This window comes from Carcharodon carcharias, chromosome 9 (assembly GCF_017639515.1).
Source record: "Carcharodon carcharias isolate sCarCar2 chromosome 9, sCarCar2.pri, whole genome shotgun sequence".
In the NCBI taxonomy this organism is placed as follows: Eukaryota; Metazoa; Chordata; class Chondrichthyes; order Lamniformes; family Lamnidae; genus Carcharodon; species Carcharodon carcharias.
Window position 1 is genome coordinate 4,665,617 of NC_054475.1, and position 19,031 is coordinate 4,684,647.

Sequence of the window (19,031 nt, forward strand, 5' to 3'; positions counted from 1 at the left end):
TCATTTGATGGTGCAATGGGGAAATGTAGGACTTTGCTGGATGGATGAACTAAAATCGATTGAATAGATTGAGTGGTGCATGAGAATTTTGTGAATGTAGTTAGTGTTTCAGGCCAGGATGTTACATACCCTTTGGATGAACAGTTATAGACCTGAAACATTAACCCTAACTTTCGTTCCCCTCAGCTGCTTCCTGACCTACTGAGGATTTTCTGTTTTTCTATGTTGGATTTGCATCATCTGTAGTATTTTGTTTTTTGTGTTCGGGGTTTATTGAGCGCTGCACTGTTGGGTTTGCCTTGACCTGCAGCTGCCATCTTAGGATCAGGTTCAAAGGTAAAAAGCTGCAACACGATCTTAAACACAGAAATGGGAGAAAACAAACAGAGAACTCTGACCCTAAACAAAGTTGCTACAGATGCCAAAACCCATTTCAAAATCTGCACATTAGATTAATAGTTATTCCTCTAAAGCCAAAGATGTAAATACAATTTGGCTGAAAGCTGTATTCAGTTGACTCCTAGTGTCTGGGGAATTTATCATAGATCAGTCACACGGATATCTTTGTGTAGTGTGAGCACAAACTGGAGTGTATCTCAGTCACCTCCAGTGCCCATAGCAAAGTAAGAGATCAGAGCTATTAATGCATTTCTGATACTTTAATATTTATATTTTAATATTGTCCATTAATTTTTTCCAATAATATTTTGCAAAGTACAACACTAAATAGATTCAAAGCCAAACAGGCAGCCCGCACGTTGCTTGGTTTAAAATCAAATACCTTCTTCATCTGTGTAAATTATTAACATTGTTTGAAATCATTGGTACCACCATGATGCCTGTTGCATTTGGGAATTGTGAGGACTGTTGGGAAGATTTGTAAATGTGAATCGGGGAGAGGTCGAGGAAGCAATTTAAACAAAGCCATGAATGAACAAATTAGACAGCCCGGGCAAAGCCCATTCGGTTATTTCCTCGATCAAAAATGGAATAGTAGACTCCAATGAAAGACATCTCCAAGAATCCAGAGGTCTTCAGAATCAGAAAGAGCCATCGTGCTAAATCCTCTTTCACAATATTTGTAGCCATTGTAATTGTTCTGCAAGTAAAGCAATGAAGAACAAATCAATAGATTTCCCTACATTTGTTTGCTTATAAGAATGCACTTGCTTTTATGACAAGCTATATTACATACAAACATACTAAATTAACAGGCAGGAGAAGAAGCATTTGCCCCAAACTTCATGATGACCAGAACACCCTGACATTTCTTAGAAAGCAAAAAGAACTTTGCACAATGAATTACTTTGAAGCTAAAATGCCAAATGGCAAATACAGCAGAAACTTTCATGCGACTAGAATGCATGTTTGGCGATTGGATGAATTAACAGTTCACCTTTTTGTTGATGGTGCTGTGTCAAGGAGTGATGTGAGTGAGAACCCTATTTGAAGAAGAACGGGCAGAGACTTTCATTCTCAGGGCATGTGTGCTAGTGATTTGGGGAAAATGATTAGGCTGGAACTGCCACATGTTATGAGTGGACGACCAATCAGCCTGAGCCCCCATTCCTGATTACTGCGCTGGAATGTGTGCAAACGGGTAAAGACAGAGTTGGCCTAAAGTGTGGTACACTGTTGAATAACTCAACAAAACGTGCGGTCCTGACTCACAGTTTAAGCAAGAACCATTTGAGCATGTACTAGGGTCAGCAGGTAGCCACAGAACTGTATTTAAAGGAACAGAGTCTCACAGAACAAAGGGAAGTCATTCAGCTAATTGTGCAGTTGTACTTCAACTAAAGTTGATGAAAGAAAGTGGAGTGGAAGAAATAATGAATAAAAGTTCCATGTAAATATAAATATAAATGAGGTACAGCCATTGCACTGAAACCTTTACAAATATCAGACACGGTGAGATGATGAACAATGCTGTGGACATTCTGCCAGCCTAAGGTTTAAAGCATACCTGGAGCACATATTGGTCAGGAGAAAGGTGGTACTCAATTCCATTGATGGTGAAAGTCACATAGGGCATGGTGGGCAGGTTACGACAGTTCACACCAAGCTGTAGAACAGAAACAACAGGTTAACAGTGGTAAAAACAAAAAAACTGCGGATGCTGGAAATCCAAAACAAAAACAGAATTACCTGGAAAAACTCAGCAGGTCTGGCAGCATCGGCGGAGAAGAAAAGAGTTGACGTTTCGAGTCCTCATGACCCTTCGACAGAACTTGAGTTCGAGTCCAGGAAAGAGCTGAAATATAAGCTGGTTTAAGGTGTGTGTGTGGGGGGCGGAGAGATAGAGAGACAGAGAGGTGGAGGGGGTTGGTGTGGTTGTAGCGACAAACAAGCAGTGATAGAAGCAGAATATCAAAAGATGTCAACAACAATAGTACAATAGAACACATAGGTGTTAAAGATAAAGTTGGTGATATTATCTAAACGAATGTGCTAATTAAGAATGGATGGTAGGGCACTCAAGGTATAGCTCTAGTGGGTTTTTTTTTTTTTTTATTTTATATAATGGAAATAGGTGGGAAAAGGAAAATATTTATAATTTATTGGGAAAAAAAAGAGAAGGGGGAAACAGAAAGGGGGTGGGGATGGGGGAGGGGACTCACGACCTAAAGTTGTTGAATTCAATATTCAGTCCGGAAGGCTGTAAAGTCCCTAGTCGGAAGATGAGGTGTTGTTCCTCCAGTTTGCGTTGGGCTTCACTGGAACAATGCAGCAAGCCAAGGACAGACATGTGGGCAAGAGAGCAGGGTGGAGTGTTAAAATGGCAAGCGACAGGGAGGTTTGGGTCATTCTTGCGGACAGACCGCAGGTGTTCTGCAAAGCGGTCGCCCAGTTTACGTTTGGTCTCTCCAATGTAGAGGAGACCACATTGGGAGCAACGAATGCAGTAGACTAAGTTGGGGGAAATGCAAGTGAAATGCTGCTTCACTTGAAAGGAGTGTTTGGGTCCTTGGACGGTGAGGAGAGAGGAAGTGAAGGGGCAGGTGTTGCATCTTTTGCGTGGGCAAGGGGTTGTGCCATAGGAGGGGGTTGAGGAGTAGGGGGTGATGGAGGAGTGGACCAGGGTGTCCCGGAGGGAGCGATCCCTACGGAATGCCGATAAGGGGGGTGAAGGGAAGATGTGTTTGGTAGTGGCATCATGCTGGAGTTGGCGGAAATGGCGGAGGATGATCCTTTGAATGCGGAGGCTGGTGGGGTGATAAGTGAGGACAAGGGGGACCCTATCATGTTTCTGGGAGGGAGGAGAAGGAGTGAGGGCGGATGCGCGGGAGATGGGCCGGACACGGTTGAGGGCCCTGTCAACGACCGTGGGTGGAAAACCTCGGCTAAGGAAGAAGGAGGACATGTCAGAGGAACTGTTTTTGAATGTAGCATCATCGGAACAGATGCGACGGAGGCGAAGGAACTGAGAGAATGGGATGGAGTCCTTACAGGAAGTGGGGTGTGAGGAGCTGTAGTCGAGATAGCTGTGGGTGTCGGTGGGTTTGTAATGGATATTGGTGGACAGTCTATCACCAGAGATTGAGACAGAGAGGTCAAGGAAGGGAAGGGAAGTGTCAGAGATGGACCACGTGAAAATGATGGAGGGGTGGAGATTGGAAGCAAAATTAATAAATTTTTCCAAGTCCTGACGAGAGCATGAAGCAGCACCGAAATAATCATCGATGTACCGGAGAAAGAGTTGTGGAAGGGGGCCGGAATAGGACTGCAACAAGGAATGTTCCACATACCCCATAAAGAGACAGGCATAGCTGGGGCCCATGCGGGTACCCATAGCCACACCTTTTATTTGGAGGAAGTGAGAGGAGTTGAAGGAGAAATTGTTCAGCGTGAGAACAAGTTCAGCCAGACGGAGGAGAGTAGTGGTGGATGGGGATTGTTCGGGCCTCTGTTCGAGGAAGAAGCTAAGGGCCCTCAGACCATCCTGGTGGGGGATGGAGGTGTAGAGGGATTGGACGTCCATGGTGAAGAGGAAGCGGTAGGGGCCAGGGAACTGGAAATTGTTGATGTGACGTAAGGTGTCAGAGGAATCACGGATGTAGGTGGGAAGGGACTGGACAAGGGGAGAGAGAAGGGAGTCAAGATAACGAGAAATGAGTTCTGTGGGGCAGGAGCAAGCTGAGACGATCGGTCTACCGGGGCAGTTCTGTTTGTGGATTTTGGGTAGGAGATAGAAGCGGGCCGTCCGAGGTTGGGCAACTATCAGGTTGGAAGCTGTGGGAGGGAGATCCCCAGAGGAGATGAGGTCAGTGACAGTCCTGGAAACAATGGCTTGATGTTCAGTGGTGGGGTCATGGTCCAGGGAGAGGTAGGAGGAAGTGTCTGCGAGTTGACGCTCAGCCTCCGCGTGGTAGAGGTCAGTGCGCCAGACAACAACAGCACCACCCTTGTCAGCGGGTTTGATGACAATGTCAGGGTTGGACCTGAGAGAATGGAGTGCAGTAAGTTCAGAGAGAGACAGGTTAGAATGGGTGAGAGGAGCAGAGAAATTGAGACGACTAATGTCGCGCCGACAGTTCTCAATGAAAAGATCGAGAGAAGGTAAGAATCCAGAGGGAGGGGTCCAGGTGGAGGGAGAATATTGAAGATGGGTAAAAGGATCCGTTGAACTGGGAGAGGACTCCTGCCCAAAGAAGTGAGCCCGGAGACGAAGACGGCGAAAGAAGAGTTCAGTATCATGCCGAGCCCGAAATAACAGTGGTATTATCTGGGACCACAGGTCTCATTTATGTTTAAAATGAATTCTTGTCCATCAGTTTGCTCTGAGCCTTTCCTTAATTTTAGCATATGTGTAAACTATTGTAATGAATGCATCTGAGCCTCTTTTAATTTAGGGAACATAAGAAATGGGAGCAGGACTAAGCCATTCATCCCTTGAGCCTGCTCCACCATTCAATAAGATCATGACTGATCTGCTTGTGTTTCGAATTCCACATTCCCATCTACTCCTGATAACCTTTGATTCCCTTGCCTAACAAGAATCTATCTATCTATCCCTGCCTTAAAAATATTCAATGACCCCGCCTCCACCTTCTTCTGAGACAGAGAGTTCCAAAGTTGCAAAACCCTCTGAGAGAACTTTTTTTTTCTCCAACTCCCCCAATTTTAAAACAATGACCCCTAGTTCTGGGCTCACTCACAAGAGGGAACACTCTTTCCACATCCACCTTGTCAAGACCATTCAGGGTCTTGTATACTTCAATCAAGTCACCCCTCATTCTTCTAAACTCCAATGGAAACAAGCCCAGTCTGTCCAATCTTTCCTCATAAGACAACTTGCTCATTATAGGTATTAATCTAGTAAACCTACTCAGAACCGCCTCCAACACATTTACATCTTTCCTAAAATAAGGAGACCAAAATTGCACAATGTATTTAAGACCTTGTGTCCTCAAAGATTTAAGGTGAAATCATCTCCTTCTTATGATAAAATACAATGCAGGTTACCACAGAATAAAGTTGTGCTTCTGCACCAATCTCGTGCTGAATTCTCTGGATCGGTGAGACAGGGCCAATAATCAGAGAGGTGCCAGTATCGACAACGGCCTGACAACCGCTTTCACAAGCCACTACCTGGCCGTTGACCTTCACACTAGGGAGGAAAAGGACATTCATGATTATGTGACCATTTTCAGAAATCTAAATGCCAACTGTTTATGGAGATTAATGTATGTGAATGTATGCATCGTATATCAAGAAGGTTTCAAAATTGAATTTGGCCATTATACTTTCAGTAAATATACAATATAACACTTTGATTGAGCTTTTGAATCTATTAATACGGCGGTTCTACTTTTATTATTCTCTCAACTCTAAAATTTTATTTGTCTTGCAATCTTTTGCCAGGTTTGTGTATTTTGATTCTCACTTTTCTGGTTTGCATTTGACTCTAAGTCATCCAGCGTATTGGCTTCAAAGTTTCCCTCTTGATGCTCAAGTCCCTCCACCGCCTTGCCTTACTGTATCGTTGTGATCTCCTCCAACACTAACAGCATGCACTGTCCGCTTTATGCCCCATTTACTGTGCATCTTATGCTTGCTGATGGTGCCAGAGTCATGATAGCTTTTTTTTGTTGAAAATTCTATTTCAAAACTTTCTTCATCCTCAAAAGTCAATTACTTAACTGTGCTTTTAGTTACCTCCCTCTAATCACTCCTTAAATACCTGCTCCATCCACTGTTCAATCTTCATAGTGCCTTTGGTTGTTCCAATAAGTGAAAAGTGCTCCACCAATGCAGTTGCCGTTGGCTTGCATTTCAGCAACCCCAACATGAATAGGGGACGGTGTCATTATAAGGAGCTGGATCAATGTCAGTTGAGTAGGGGTTAAGGGTTATAGAGATATTGATCATGCTGTGTGATCTTCTAATCTGGTAGATTTGGAAGATGTAGAGAATCATCAGGAGGTATGGGGTGGAAGTCCATGAGAGCACAATGGAGCACAATTGAAGGTTAAATGATCTTTTCTTGACCTGAATTTGAAAACTCTGAATTATGCATTTCCCATCTAATCCCTAATATTTTTCTTTAACATGCTATCATGTTAAACTGCCCAGTAAATGCTGTGCAACACTTAATCTGTTTATCATTATGAATTCTCAGCACAACGAACATCTTTGTAGTTTGATTCTATTCCAGAACATAAGAATTTTTTAATGTTCATTTACTTACCTGTCCACAAGGATTTGCCAGTATTCTTCCACAGTGACGGGAACCCAGTTGATGTTACCTGTGTAATGGTTTGGATCAAATCCACCAAATACAACTTCACTTCCTGACTCACCATCCTGTCTGTAAATCAAAAGTGAAAAGAAATTAAATTGGGAAGTGTGCAGGTTCACAATTTCTGTCACCTTTTAAAGATCATATCAGAATGGCCTTTTGTCAAAAATGTGTTTGAAAGTAGCTGTGAAGATGCTGGAAATCACACTGTAAATCCTAGAGAATATAAAAACTATCCAGTAGGATGTAGCTAAATCCTACAACAGAAGAGTGTAAATCCCCATGGTTTTAAATATTTACATTGTGATCTAGTCAGGTTTTGTTTGTTGTGATTGTGAATGAACTGCCTGAGCAGAAGGAAAGAGATTCAATCGTAACATGCAAAAGAGAATTGGACTCATACTTAAAAAGGGAAAAAAAATCTGGGTTATGGGGAAACGGCAAAGGAGTCGGTCTAATTGGATTGTTCCCTGAAAGAGCCTGCACAGGCACAATGGGCCGATTGGTCTCCTTCTGTGCTGCCTAATTCTACGATTCTCTTCATTGAAGTCTACAGGGCTGGAATCAATGCTAGGGCAGGTTCACAGTCTAAGTTGGCAGGATGGACTCCTAGAATGACTGTTGGTGCAAGGCAGGTAGGAAATCTGGAACAGAACAGAAGAGGATTCTTAAAGGGGAAAAGAAATTCAAAGGCATAAAATAATTTTTTTATGGAAGAGAGGCTTTTCATGGGCTGTGGGACCTCCAGGAAAAGCGAGGAGCCTGAAGGGATGTAGAGATGACCACTGCTAGCCTTTGCACTCCTAACAGAGTTATTAGTTGCTTCCTACTTCTGCTGCATGTTGTACTGCTGCAATATCCTGGATTCCAGGTTGAGGTTGGCCATACCTAAAGCAGAACAGAGGGAAATTGGCTGGTTTCCCTCACCCTGTCCCCTACCATCATTTAAATGCATTGAGTGGTCAACAGTCAAGTGACTAAGACCCTGTGTCAGATGGGGCTGGGGGAGCTGGAAGACACTTTGCTCTGGTGCAGATGGGGAAGGTTATCTGACTACCGGCCTCCAATCCTTATCTTGCTTAATTTCCCAACACTGTCACCTACAGATTTATACCAGAGAAAAATCCAGCTGATAACATTAATGGTGTTGATAAAGAGAAAATGGAAAGCAAAGGCAATGATTGTGCAGATTTTTTTGGATATTCATTATGAAAAGATTAATTTAGGAGTCATGAACATTATACTTCACCTGGTCAGATAAAAAGCAAACACAGGTTGCTCCAGCAGATGCTCAGACATCATGTTTTTGAAAACAGTTGTGGCACCTCCATAGGCAAGATTTGGATATCCCAGTCCCAGAATTCCATCAAATTCAGCATAATAAAGAAAACTGCCAGGCTCAGTGATGCTTAAACCAAATTCTTGGTGGCTGATATCAATGTTGGATACCTAATTGAAACGAAAACTGTTTAAATATCTTATGGTAGGTCATTCTGTCAGAAGCTCAAGTAACATAGGCCTGGTAGTAATGATCACATTGGGGTTCTGCCAGTATCTTGGTCTCTGCTGTTTGAAATTGCCCTCGCAAGGTGTAGAACCCCCTGCTGCCCGTTGCTAGATGAATGCCTTCGGGAGTGTGAAGACAGGGATACAGACTCCCTACACCAGAAGTTCCCACTCCAACGTCTCAATCAGGTTCTGGTGCATCATAGGGCACCAACACATCTAGTGAGGTGAGGCAATGCAGTCTCCAAATGGGCAAATGTGTTCCCCACCTGTCCAAGACATTGAAAAAACACATCATGTTTTAAACATTTTCTGGAACACCATCTCTTCTTCCAGAGGCTGAGTAAGATATGTGATTTGTGAAATAAAGGGATAAAAGATTACTTTGAGTTATACTCATGAAAGCAGATTCTTTTGCTGTATTTTTCCATAATCTTTTGCTGACACACCTGGGCTGTTTTTCTAAATGTGATTTGTTAGAGATGAAGTTCCTGTAGCCGATAAGCTTTGTAATTTTTTCCATTTTGTACTTTCCCATGAGCTAGCTTGACTATGAGAATATGATGTGATGTGCTTTGCAGGGACACATTGAAGTCCATGAGCTGCCAAAATATACTCGGCCATGTAGCCATCTGAAGCTGTATTGTGTATAAATGTTTGTTATTGTAACTGCTCTCTGAGAGATTCTATAGCTTAGCTCTTTCCCTTCCCTGCTCAAAATAAAGATTTTCTGACTTTAACCATCTATGTCCTTCAAGTGACTTTTCTTCCACAACAAATGGAAGGACTGTCAGGGGAACCTTGGATAAACTTTCCCAAAATACCAGCTGGGCATCAGAGTTTCTGACTGCTTGGGCCAGGTGTGCACCCATAGTTGGCCAATTCTAGATAGATGCTGTTATACTGGCCCCAAAGTATTTTGGGGATGATGTGCCAAAAAAGGTGGACCAGAAAGTGATTGTAAATTAAAGAAAGAAGTAACTGCTACTTATGTAGCACCGTCAGATGTTGTTCAGATATCCCAGAATGTCTTACAGCCAATGAATTATTTCTGAAATGCACTCAGTTACTATTTGAATCTGCGACTGAGGTGAGAGTGACCTAACACTTAAACAAGTGTGAGCTGATCAGACAGAGACATTGTGACTTTATTAAAGATAAGTCATGTCCTCAGGCATGGGAAATCAGCTAGTTTGACTTACTCTGACAGTGTCATATCCCAGTACGCCAGTCATGATGCCTGTACCATATTGGATAGAAAGGTACTTGTTTGAAAGGCGAAATGTTGAGGACGCTTGTGGATTAAACTTGCGATGATCACCTACAAGAAAAGCACATCTTGTCCTGTTAGTATCATTAGATTACAGTGTTCATTTCAATACAACAACAATTTGGCCTGGACGAATGTTGTGGAGATGTGATCAAATCCCACCACAACAACTGGGCAATTTAAATTCAATTAATTACAAATAAATTTCATACCAAAAGCGAGTATTTGTAATGGTGACTATAAAACTACGGGATTACCATAAGAGCCCATTCCCCCCTCCCTGCTTCAACACTAATACTGGGCAGACAGTATAACTCAGGTCTGCCAGCTCCAGGTCAATTCAGGAGGTAGTTCTCATATAGCAACCGTTTTGTTTACCCAGTTTCATTCATTTGGAAATAAAAACTTGATCTGTGGAAATTATTTACATCCTTCTAATATTTCATTGGTTGGTTGTAACATCGATGACTCAGCCAGTAGTAGGTCATGAACACAACGTGCTTGGGAAAATAAGAGGCACAGGACTTCCTGCTTTAGATTACTGACCTGGAGATCTAAGCTATAACATACAAAGTTGGATCCTGAATCAACCCAGCTCCCACCTTCTTTTGGATAAGAACTATTCCTGATGATCCAAAGGCTAAAGAAATTGAAGAAACCAATTATTTGAATTACACAACAGCGAATCTAAATGGGAATTTTGTGCTTAACAATTGCATTGTAAAATCATAATGAAGCAAATTGGAGTTGGAAAGAATTAACTGCATCACCTCCAAGGTTCTGTGTACCAAAATGTGCCATTATGAGAATTCCTTCTATGGTCTAGATTTACTTACGACATGCTGGACTAGAGCAGTAACCCGATGGGACCCAAAGGTTTGAAGAGCAAGTATCAAAGACGACAAGGAAACTCTGAGGTGGAGTCCCGATGCTGATTGTTCCTTAGTATGACAGCTGTCAGGAAATTAAAAGGAAGATGTGAAATTAGAAATGGATTTGGTTCTCAGACAAAGTACAGTAGAGATGTGTTACAGATCTGATGTGTTTAAGCATTGAGTTTTCTAAAAGCTAAGTTTAGGAAGTGCGTTTAACCCAACCATAATGGGAACGAATTTTGCATCCATTTTACAATTTTACTGCCCCTGCAGTTTAATTAAAACAAAGTAGTTTTCCAAATGCTTAACAAAGATCTCTAAAGGCGACAGGGCTACTTTTGGCAAATATTCCACTTGTTCACGTAATGAGGAATGGGAGCAAATCAGCATTTAGTAAAATATGTAGGAATGGCAAGGGGCTATTTTCAGTTTCAATGATACACTCTCTTAGCGCTGTGCTAAAATATATCTATTGCAAAATGATTGCCAGCAATATTTGCTGTACTTTTAGATTTCAGATATCAGTGGCAGGGTTAATGAAGGGCAGAATGCAATCAAATCAATCAGGATGACCATTTCTATTCTATTTGCTGCTCTTCCTTAAAAACACTACAGATTACTTACATCCAGGTAGTTCAATAGTGGCTCTGTTCACCCTGATGAGTCCTGCTGGGATGGCCCACGGAATTTGGAAAGGGGATTGTATGGGTGTTTCTTCAGGAAATCCTCGAGTAAACCACGTTTCGCCAAGATATTGCGGACAGATTTACCCTTAAATAGTTTCACTCTGCAATGATAGGAGTGAAAGTGGGTCAACACTTGGGCAAATATGTCCTTCTACATTTTTCTCTACACCTCACAGTGTCATGCACACAGACTATGTTCAGTTTCGTAAACAAAAGTGGCATATACACAAAACAGAGATTAATGTGAGAAGGGATACACACAAAAGAACATACAGATTAGGAGCAGGATTAGGCCATAATAAGCACAACTATTTCCAAAATGGGATTATCAATATCTGACAGTTTCTGTTTAAATAACAGCTTCATGGATTGAGATGCATGCTGATTGTTTGTGGAGCACTGAGAAGGGATTTTTCTTTCCTTTCCAGAATGTAGTATTTATCACTGAATCTCCTTTTTCTCTCCAGTTCATGTTCAGCTAAAGTTCTATAGACACTTCACTTAATGTCTGCTATATTCAGGCTTTTCCTTGTGGATATTGGTAAAAAAAAACTTCTCATAATAATTACATCAAAATTGACCCCCACAAAAAAATATTCCATACCCATGACAAATTTCATCAATGTTGGCCAATCTATTAGAAATGCAAAAAACTATAATGTTGCAGAAAGAAAATCAATCCTATTCATCTTTAAGAGCCCCATTACACAGGGAACTCCCCTTCCACCTACTCAAAATGGACTTTGATGGCAAAAGCCCACTTGTATCTTCTCAAATATAATAGGTATTCTAAGTAATTCTCGTGTGTCCTGGGGCCTTATTGAGGCTACAATATGAAAAGTGTGTATGCTATCTAGTACACAAAATGCAGTTGGCTGCAACACCCCAGGCATGAGGGACTAAGGGAGAAGCTAATGGAAGACTGCTCATCCAATTTTCTGATCTGTCATAGTCATTTTATAACTATGTAACCAGGAAATTGACAGGAAGATTGGGCACAAAGACAAATCAGCCCATTAAGCTCACAGGCATTGTTAATATAAAGAAGTTGTCATGAGCAGGTACAGAAAATAATCAGAAAGGCTAATGGCACGCTGACCTTTATATCTAGAGGACTAGAATACATGGAGGTACAAAACATGCTTCAGTTATACAAATCCCTGGTTAGGCCACACCTGGAGTAATATAGACACCACACCTATGGAAGGATATATTAGCCTTGGAGGGAGTACAGCATAGATTTACCAGAATAATAACTGCATTCCAAGGGCTAAGGGGACATTACACAAACCAGGGTTGTATTCCCTAGAATTTAAAAGATTAAGAGGCAATTTGATCAAAGTTTTCAAGATATTAAGGAGAACAGACAGGTTAGATAGGGAGAAACTATTTCTGCTGTTTGGGGAGTCAAGGACAAAGGGGCTAATCTAAACATTGGAGTCAAACCTTTTAGGAGTGAAATTAAGAACCACTTCTACACACAAAGGGTAGAAAATTGGAACTCTTTTCTACAAGTGGCAATTGGTGCTAGGTCAATTGTAAATTTTAAACCTGAGATTAAGAGAGTTTTGTTATCCAAAAGTATTAAGAGATATAGGTAAAAATATGGAGTTAGGTCAGAGGATCATCCGTGATCTCAGTGACTGACAGAACAAGCTGGAGGGGCTCAATGGCCTATTCCTGTTCCTCTGTTCCTCGTGGCAGATGAGAGATTTAGAATTGAAATGTTCAAGGCAAACTCAAAACATTTTGATGGCATTATCATCTTCCATCTGTGAGGAAACAGTCATATCATATCTAACTTCAGAACCAAGACTCCGATCATAGATTCTTACCTGATTAAACATTCAGAGAGCTGAATGCAAGCGAGTGCAAAGAGCAACCACTTCATCTTTGTCCCTTGGTGTAGTGAAATGACTCCAAAAGGGAAATATCAAATGCTCCTGCAAATGGGCTCTAGTTGTTGCTGCTTTTATAGTGGTCCAAATCAATCCTTTCCATTGTCTTTAGATATGCATAACAGATTAGGCAGTTAAGAGCTTTTCCATAATTGGTAGATATCAAACATGATGACCTTGTTGGAAAAGCTGATATTGCTGCCTAATTCAATGACCCCAAACCCCAAAATTACAATTTGTCACATAATTAAATAGCAATGACTTTTATTAATACAATTATAACTGATAAAGATATTAAAATGCTATTTACAAATTGATGATAAATGATTCGTCTAATTACTTGGGTGTTGTAATTTGAACATATAGCCTCAGAGACTGATAAGCAATGAATTTGTGTCAGGATATCATTGAACTTATTTTTGTATAATGTCAGTTGACTTCTCTGTGAAGCACCCATTGAATGGGCATTTGTCCCAAAATTCATAGCATGTTGACACCATTAGGAAAAAAAGGACGTTGCAATCTGTAATAAATTGTTGCTTAAATTTTGGTGATTCATGTAATGAGATCACATGTGCTTTCAGATTTTCTTTTCTGATATGTAAGGGTCAGAAATACACAGGTTGGCTGTGAATGTTGCTGCTACAATGTCATGTGTATGTTGTTTTTTATCTCCACAGTTCTTATTTAAGGATAGTAATGAATTGATACAAATTTTGGGAAGCCATTGATGTGCTAACCAGATGAGCCAAACACCATGGAAGACACTCTCTCCAACATCTGCACACTGTGGCTATGTTGCATACTATCTACATGATGCAGAAGAAATAGAATCAGACATCCATTCATTATATAGCCTCACAGAGGGTAGAACCGAGCCAATCCAAGTAAACATTACAGTTAACGGACAACCCAGTAAGATGGGAATTGATACAGGAGCGATGATGTCTATCATTAGAGAGCGTACATTTAGATATCTGAATAAAGGAACCCATCCTTTGAAGTTAGAAGTTTCGGACACAAAGCTGAGGACATACATCGGAGAAGAAATAGTTATGAAAAGGGTATGATACTTCAAGGTGCAGTATGAGGAACATCGGCAAAATGACCCCTATTTGTAATGTCAGAGCAGGGGACCGAGTTTCCTTGGAAGAAGCTGGCTGGGAGAGATAAATCTTGAGGGCCCGCTAAATTCTCAATTCGAACCAGAAGTGTTTCTGCAGGAAAAAATGAGCACACAAAGACCATTTTGGAGAAGCCCACAGCATCACAGAATCACAGAATCACAGTGTAGAAGAGGCCCTTCGGCCCATCGAGTCTGTAGCGATACATGAGAAACTCCTGATCAACCTACCTAATCCCATTTACCAGCACTTGGCCAATAGCCTTGAATGTTATGACATGTGCAGTGTTCATCCAGGTACTTTTTAAAGGATGTGAGGCAATCCGCCTACACCACCCTCCCAGACAGTGCATTCCAGACTCTCACCACCCTCTGGGTAAAAGGTTTTTCCTCACATTCCCCCTAAACCTCCTACCCCTCACCTTGAACTTGTGCCCCCCTCGTGACTGACCCTTCAACTAAGGGGAACAGCTGCCCCCTATCCATCCTGCCCATGCCCCACATAATCTTGTACACCTCGATCAGGTCACCCCTCAGTCTTCTCTGCTCCAATGAAAATAACCCCAGTCTACCCAACCTCTCTTCATAATTTAAAAGTTTCATCCCAGGCAACATCCTAGTGAATCTCCTCTGCACCCCCTCCAGTGCAATCACATCCTTCCTATAATGTGGCAACCAGAACTGCACACACTACTCCAGCTGTGGCCTCACCCAGATTCTATACAATTCCAACATAACCTCCCTTCTTTTGTAATCTATGCCTCGATTGATATAGGAAAGTGTCCCATATGCCTTTTTCACCACCCCACTAACATGCCCCTCCGCCTTCAGAGATCTATGGAAACACATGCCAATGTTCCTTTGTTCCTCAGAACTTCCTAGTGTCATGTGGTTCATTGAATACTTCCTTGTCAAGTTACTCTTCCAAAGTGTATCACCTCACACTTTTCAGGGTAAATTCCTTCTGCCACTTATCTGCCCATTTGACCATCCCGTTGGACGGGCAGTGAAAAATTGAGCGTAATTATTACTTTAATGGCCTTAATAGGCCTTTTCATTGTGGGTGGGCGCGCATTCGATTTCTGTGCGCTCCTGTTATCCGAAATTCCGCACGAGTCCGTAATGACTTCAAGACGCTTGGCCGACTACACCGCACGTCGCTTTATGCTCGTTAGTGTCGGGCACACACCTGACCCCCGCCCCCCCCCCCCCCCCCCCCCCCCCCCCCCCCCCCACCGAAGAGTGAAAAATTCAGGCCTATGTATCCATGAATTCATTCAAGCTGGGCAGTTAATAGGAATGTAGTGGGAGTCAGGGACTGTGTTGTCAGGGGGATTGATACAGCTCTCTGCAGCCTAGAGCGGTATTCCAGACAGCTGTGTTGCCCGCCCAGTACAAGAGTATGGGACGTATGCTGTGGGCTGGAGAGGAACTTGTAGTGAGGAGGGGAAGATCCAGCTGGCGTGATCCACATTGGTACCAACAGCATTGATAGGGCTAGGAAAGAGTTTCAGCATCTTATGATTATAAGCAGCGCAGGGCTAAATTAAAAAGCAGAGCACCTTTTTTCAAGAAAAGAGGGAGACAGACAGCAGGAAACTGCAGTTCAATTAGCTTAATATCTGTCATAGAGAAAGTGCAAGAATTCATTATTAACAACGTTGTAACAGGATACTTCGACAATCATAATCTGATCAGGTAGAGTTAACATGAGATGTGAAAGGGAAATCATGTTTAACTAATCTCTTAGAGTTTTTTTTTGAGTAAGTAACAAGCAAGGTGGATAACAGGGAACCTGTAGATTTGGTGCACTTGGATTTCCAATAGGCATTTGATAAGGTGCCACATCAAAGGTCACTACAGAAGATAACAGCACATGATATAAGGGGTAACATATTACCATGGATAAAGGATTAGTTTGTGAACAAGAGGCAGAGAGTAGGGACAAATGTGTCTTTTTCAGTTTGACAGGAGGGCCACAGGATGGGGACTGAACCTTTTTCATTCTACATCAATGATTTAGATGAAGGGACCAAATTTCGGAGAGCTAAATCTGCAAATTTCCAAGATAGGTAGGAAAGTAAGTTATCAAGAGGAGGTAGAGAGTCTGCAAAGGGATATACACAGGTTAAGTGAGTGGGCAAAACACAAAGCAGATGGAGTATAATGTAGGAAATGTGAACTTGTCCACTTTGGCAGGAAGAATAGAGAAGCAGTATTCTATTAAAATGGAGGGAAATTGCATAACTCAGTGGTAGAGAGGAGTCTGGGTGTCCTGGTACATGAATCACACAAAGTTAGTGTGCAGGTAGAGCAAGTGATGAGGAAGGCACATGGATTGTTGGTGTTTATTGCAAAGGGAATGGAATATACAAGTTGGGATGTTTTACTGCAGATGTAGAGGACATCAGTGAGACTACATATGGAATGCTTGTTCATGACATCTTTTGCAATCTCTCCTTTGCCTCCAACTATCGCTGGCCTTCTATCCAGCTTCACCTGTTCCACCCCCCTTAAACAGTATATATTTCACTACATTTCCACTTCCCATTAGCTCTGCAGAAGAGTCATACGGACTGGAAACATTAACTGTATCATTCTCTCCACAGATGCTGTCAGACCTGCTGAGTTTTTCCAGCATCTTTTGTTTTTGCTTCTGGAATGCTGTCAACAGTTTTGATCTCCTTATTTAAATAAAGATATGATTGCATTCCAAGAATGCGTAGAAGTTTCACTTGGTTCATTCCTGGGATGAAGGGCTTATCCTGTGAAAAAATATTGAACAGGTTGTGCCTATACCCATTGCAGTCTAGAGGAACGAGAGGTGATGTTATTGAAAGATATAAGATCCTTAGGTAATTTGATACTGGGAGGATGTTTCCACTTCTGGAGGGGACCAGAACCAGGAGACACAGGTTAAGATGGGGAGGTTTCCCTTTTAGAGCTGAAATGAGGAGATATTTTTCCTCTCAGAGGGTCATTATTCTGTGGAATTCTCTCCCCAGAGAGCTGTGGAGCCTGGGTCATTGAATTTATTCAAGGCAGGGTAAACTGATTCTTTAATAGACAAGGGAATCAAGGGTTAGGGTGGGCAGACAGGAAACTGGAGTTGAGGCCACAACCAGATCAGCCATGATCTTATTGAACAGCGTAACAGGCTCAAAAGGCAGAATGGCCGACTCATGCTGCTAAGTCCTATGTTCCTATGGTCACTAAGTGCAGCTTGCGCGTGGCCTGCAACCTTCACCAAACCGAGGGATGAGACTGTGGGTCAACATGATGTCATAGCATGACAAAACGGATGAATTTGAATGCAAGTTAGATCATTTTTTTCAGCAAACAGTATATTGGGATACAGCCTTGAAGCAATTTGAGACATAACATGCTAAATGTAGAAATGTTGCAGAGGAATAGCCGTCTTTAGACTTATGAGAATAGAAATTGGGCCACATTACATCATCTTTGCAGGCAGAAAATGGAATTAAAGAGGACTAATTTCAGCCACTAACATTCTGTGCCCCAAGGAGGTCTGAATAAATGTGCTGCTTGATATTAGGACTGGCCATTTATTCAGCTATTCCTGGTGGACACTTAAAACAAGTGATAAGCATCTTACATATGAAAATGAGGTGGGCCATCTCACATTATTCAGATGAGGCCTGAGAACTAATGTGTTAGTAACTGAAGTGAAGTGCAGCCCACCATCATAGCGAGCCAAAACAGGAACAACGGACAATATGCTTGCAATTCGTCAAAGTTTATTGTCATTATATTTGCTAATAAAGAAGTAAAAGATTCTCAGTAAAGATAAAAACAAGTCTGGCGTTCACCAACAAGAAGCAACCTCACTGCAAGATCTTAGTAAAATTCACAATGGTGATAATTGTCACAAGTTCGGCTTAGGCAGTAAACTTAGGCACTTTTATAATGATGGGCAATTCAACGTGCCAATTTACCAAGCAATCTGTGTAGGTAAATCATGTGGAGATGCTTCATCTACTACATTAAGAATGGTTCACACTTCTGTTCATAATGGACAGAGACATTGCATACATTGTGCATTTAAACTCATGATGGTCTGGACAGAGTAGATAGGGAGAAACTGTCCCCACACGTGAAAGGATCGAGAATGAGAGGCCTCAGATTAAAGTAATTGGCAAAAGAAACAAAAGCAACATGAGAAAAAAATTCTTTATGCCGAAGAGGCTAAGATCTGGAATGTACTGCCTGAGACTCTGATGGGGGAATGTTCAGTTGAAGCATTCAAATGGGAAGCAGACTGTTCTCTGAGAAGGAAGCATGGGCGAGGTCACAGGGAGAAGGCAGGAGAATGGTACTAAGGGAATTGCTCATCCAGAGAGCTGGTGCACAAAGGGGCTGAATGGCCTCCTTCTGCACTCTAACAATTCTATGATTCTGTAATGTGTTTTACTAACTTCATCTAGCGTGCTTTCCATGTACAAGCCTAGATTAAGGCAAAACATATCGACAGCTTATGGCTCCGGAATAGATCATTGTACATGTGATCTAATGTACATAGCAATTAATCCAAAGTACAGGCAGCTCTTCATTTAGGATTATGGGCTACTGAGAGTAGAAGGAAAATCTTAGTGTATCCACAAAGCGGTTTATCATCCAAGGTTGACTTTGCAAGAGTAACCATTTAAAGCACATTTTGTCGAGCCATTTTGTTGAATGTCTGGGTCAGTGTGGTAAGGGTTCATCCAAATGTAATTAAAAGGTTCCAGCTCATTGACTTTATTTTAGAGTTCCTCCTTGCTGCATCTCATGCATAATCAGATGACCTTGAGCACTCATGAACTGGAGACTTCCTAGGTTTTCACCTTGTGTTACCTTATGGCCCACTACTTCAATCATCGCCAATGAATGAGCAAAACCTCAAAATGGGCTCAGAATGTGCTTTAAATTAA

At 41.8% G+C, this 19,031-nt stretch overlaps 1 pseudogene; it reads right to left on the bottom strand.

The window, feature by feature from the left end:
• Positions 1–896: 896 nt before the first annotated feature.
• LOC121281869 lies at positions 897–12,970 on the bottom strand (annotated as a pseudogene).
• Positions 12,971–19,031: the final 6,061 nt, after the last annotated feature.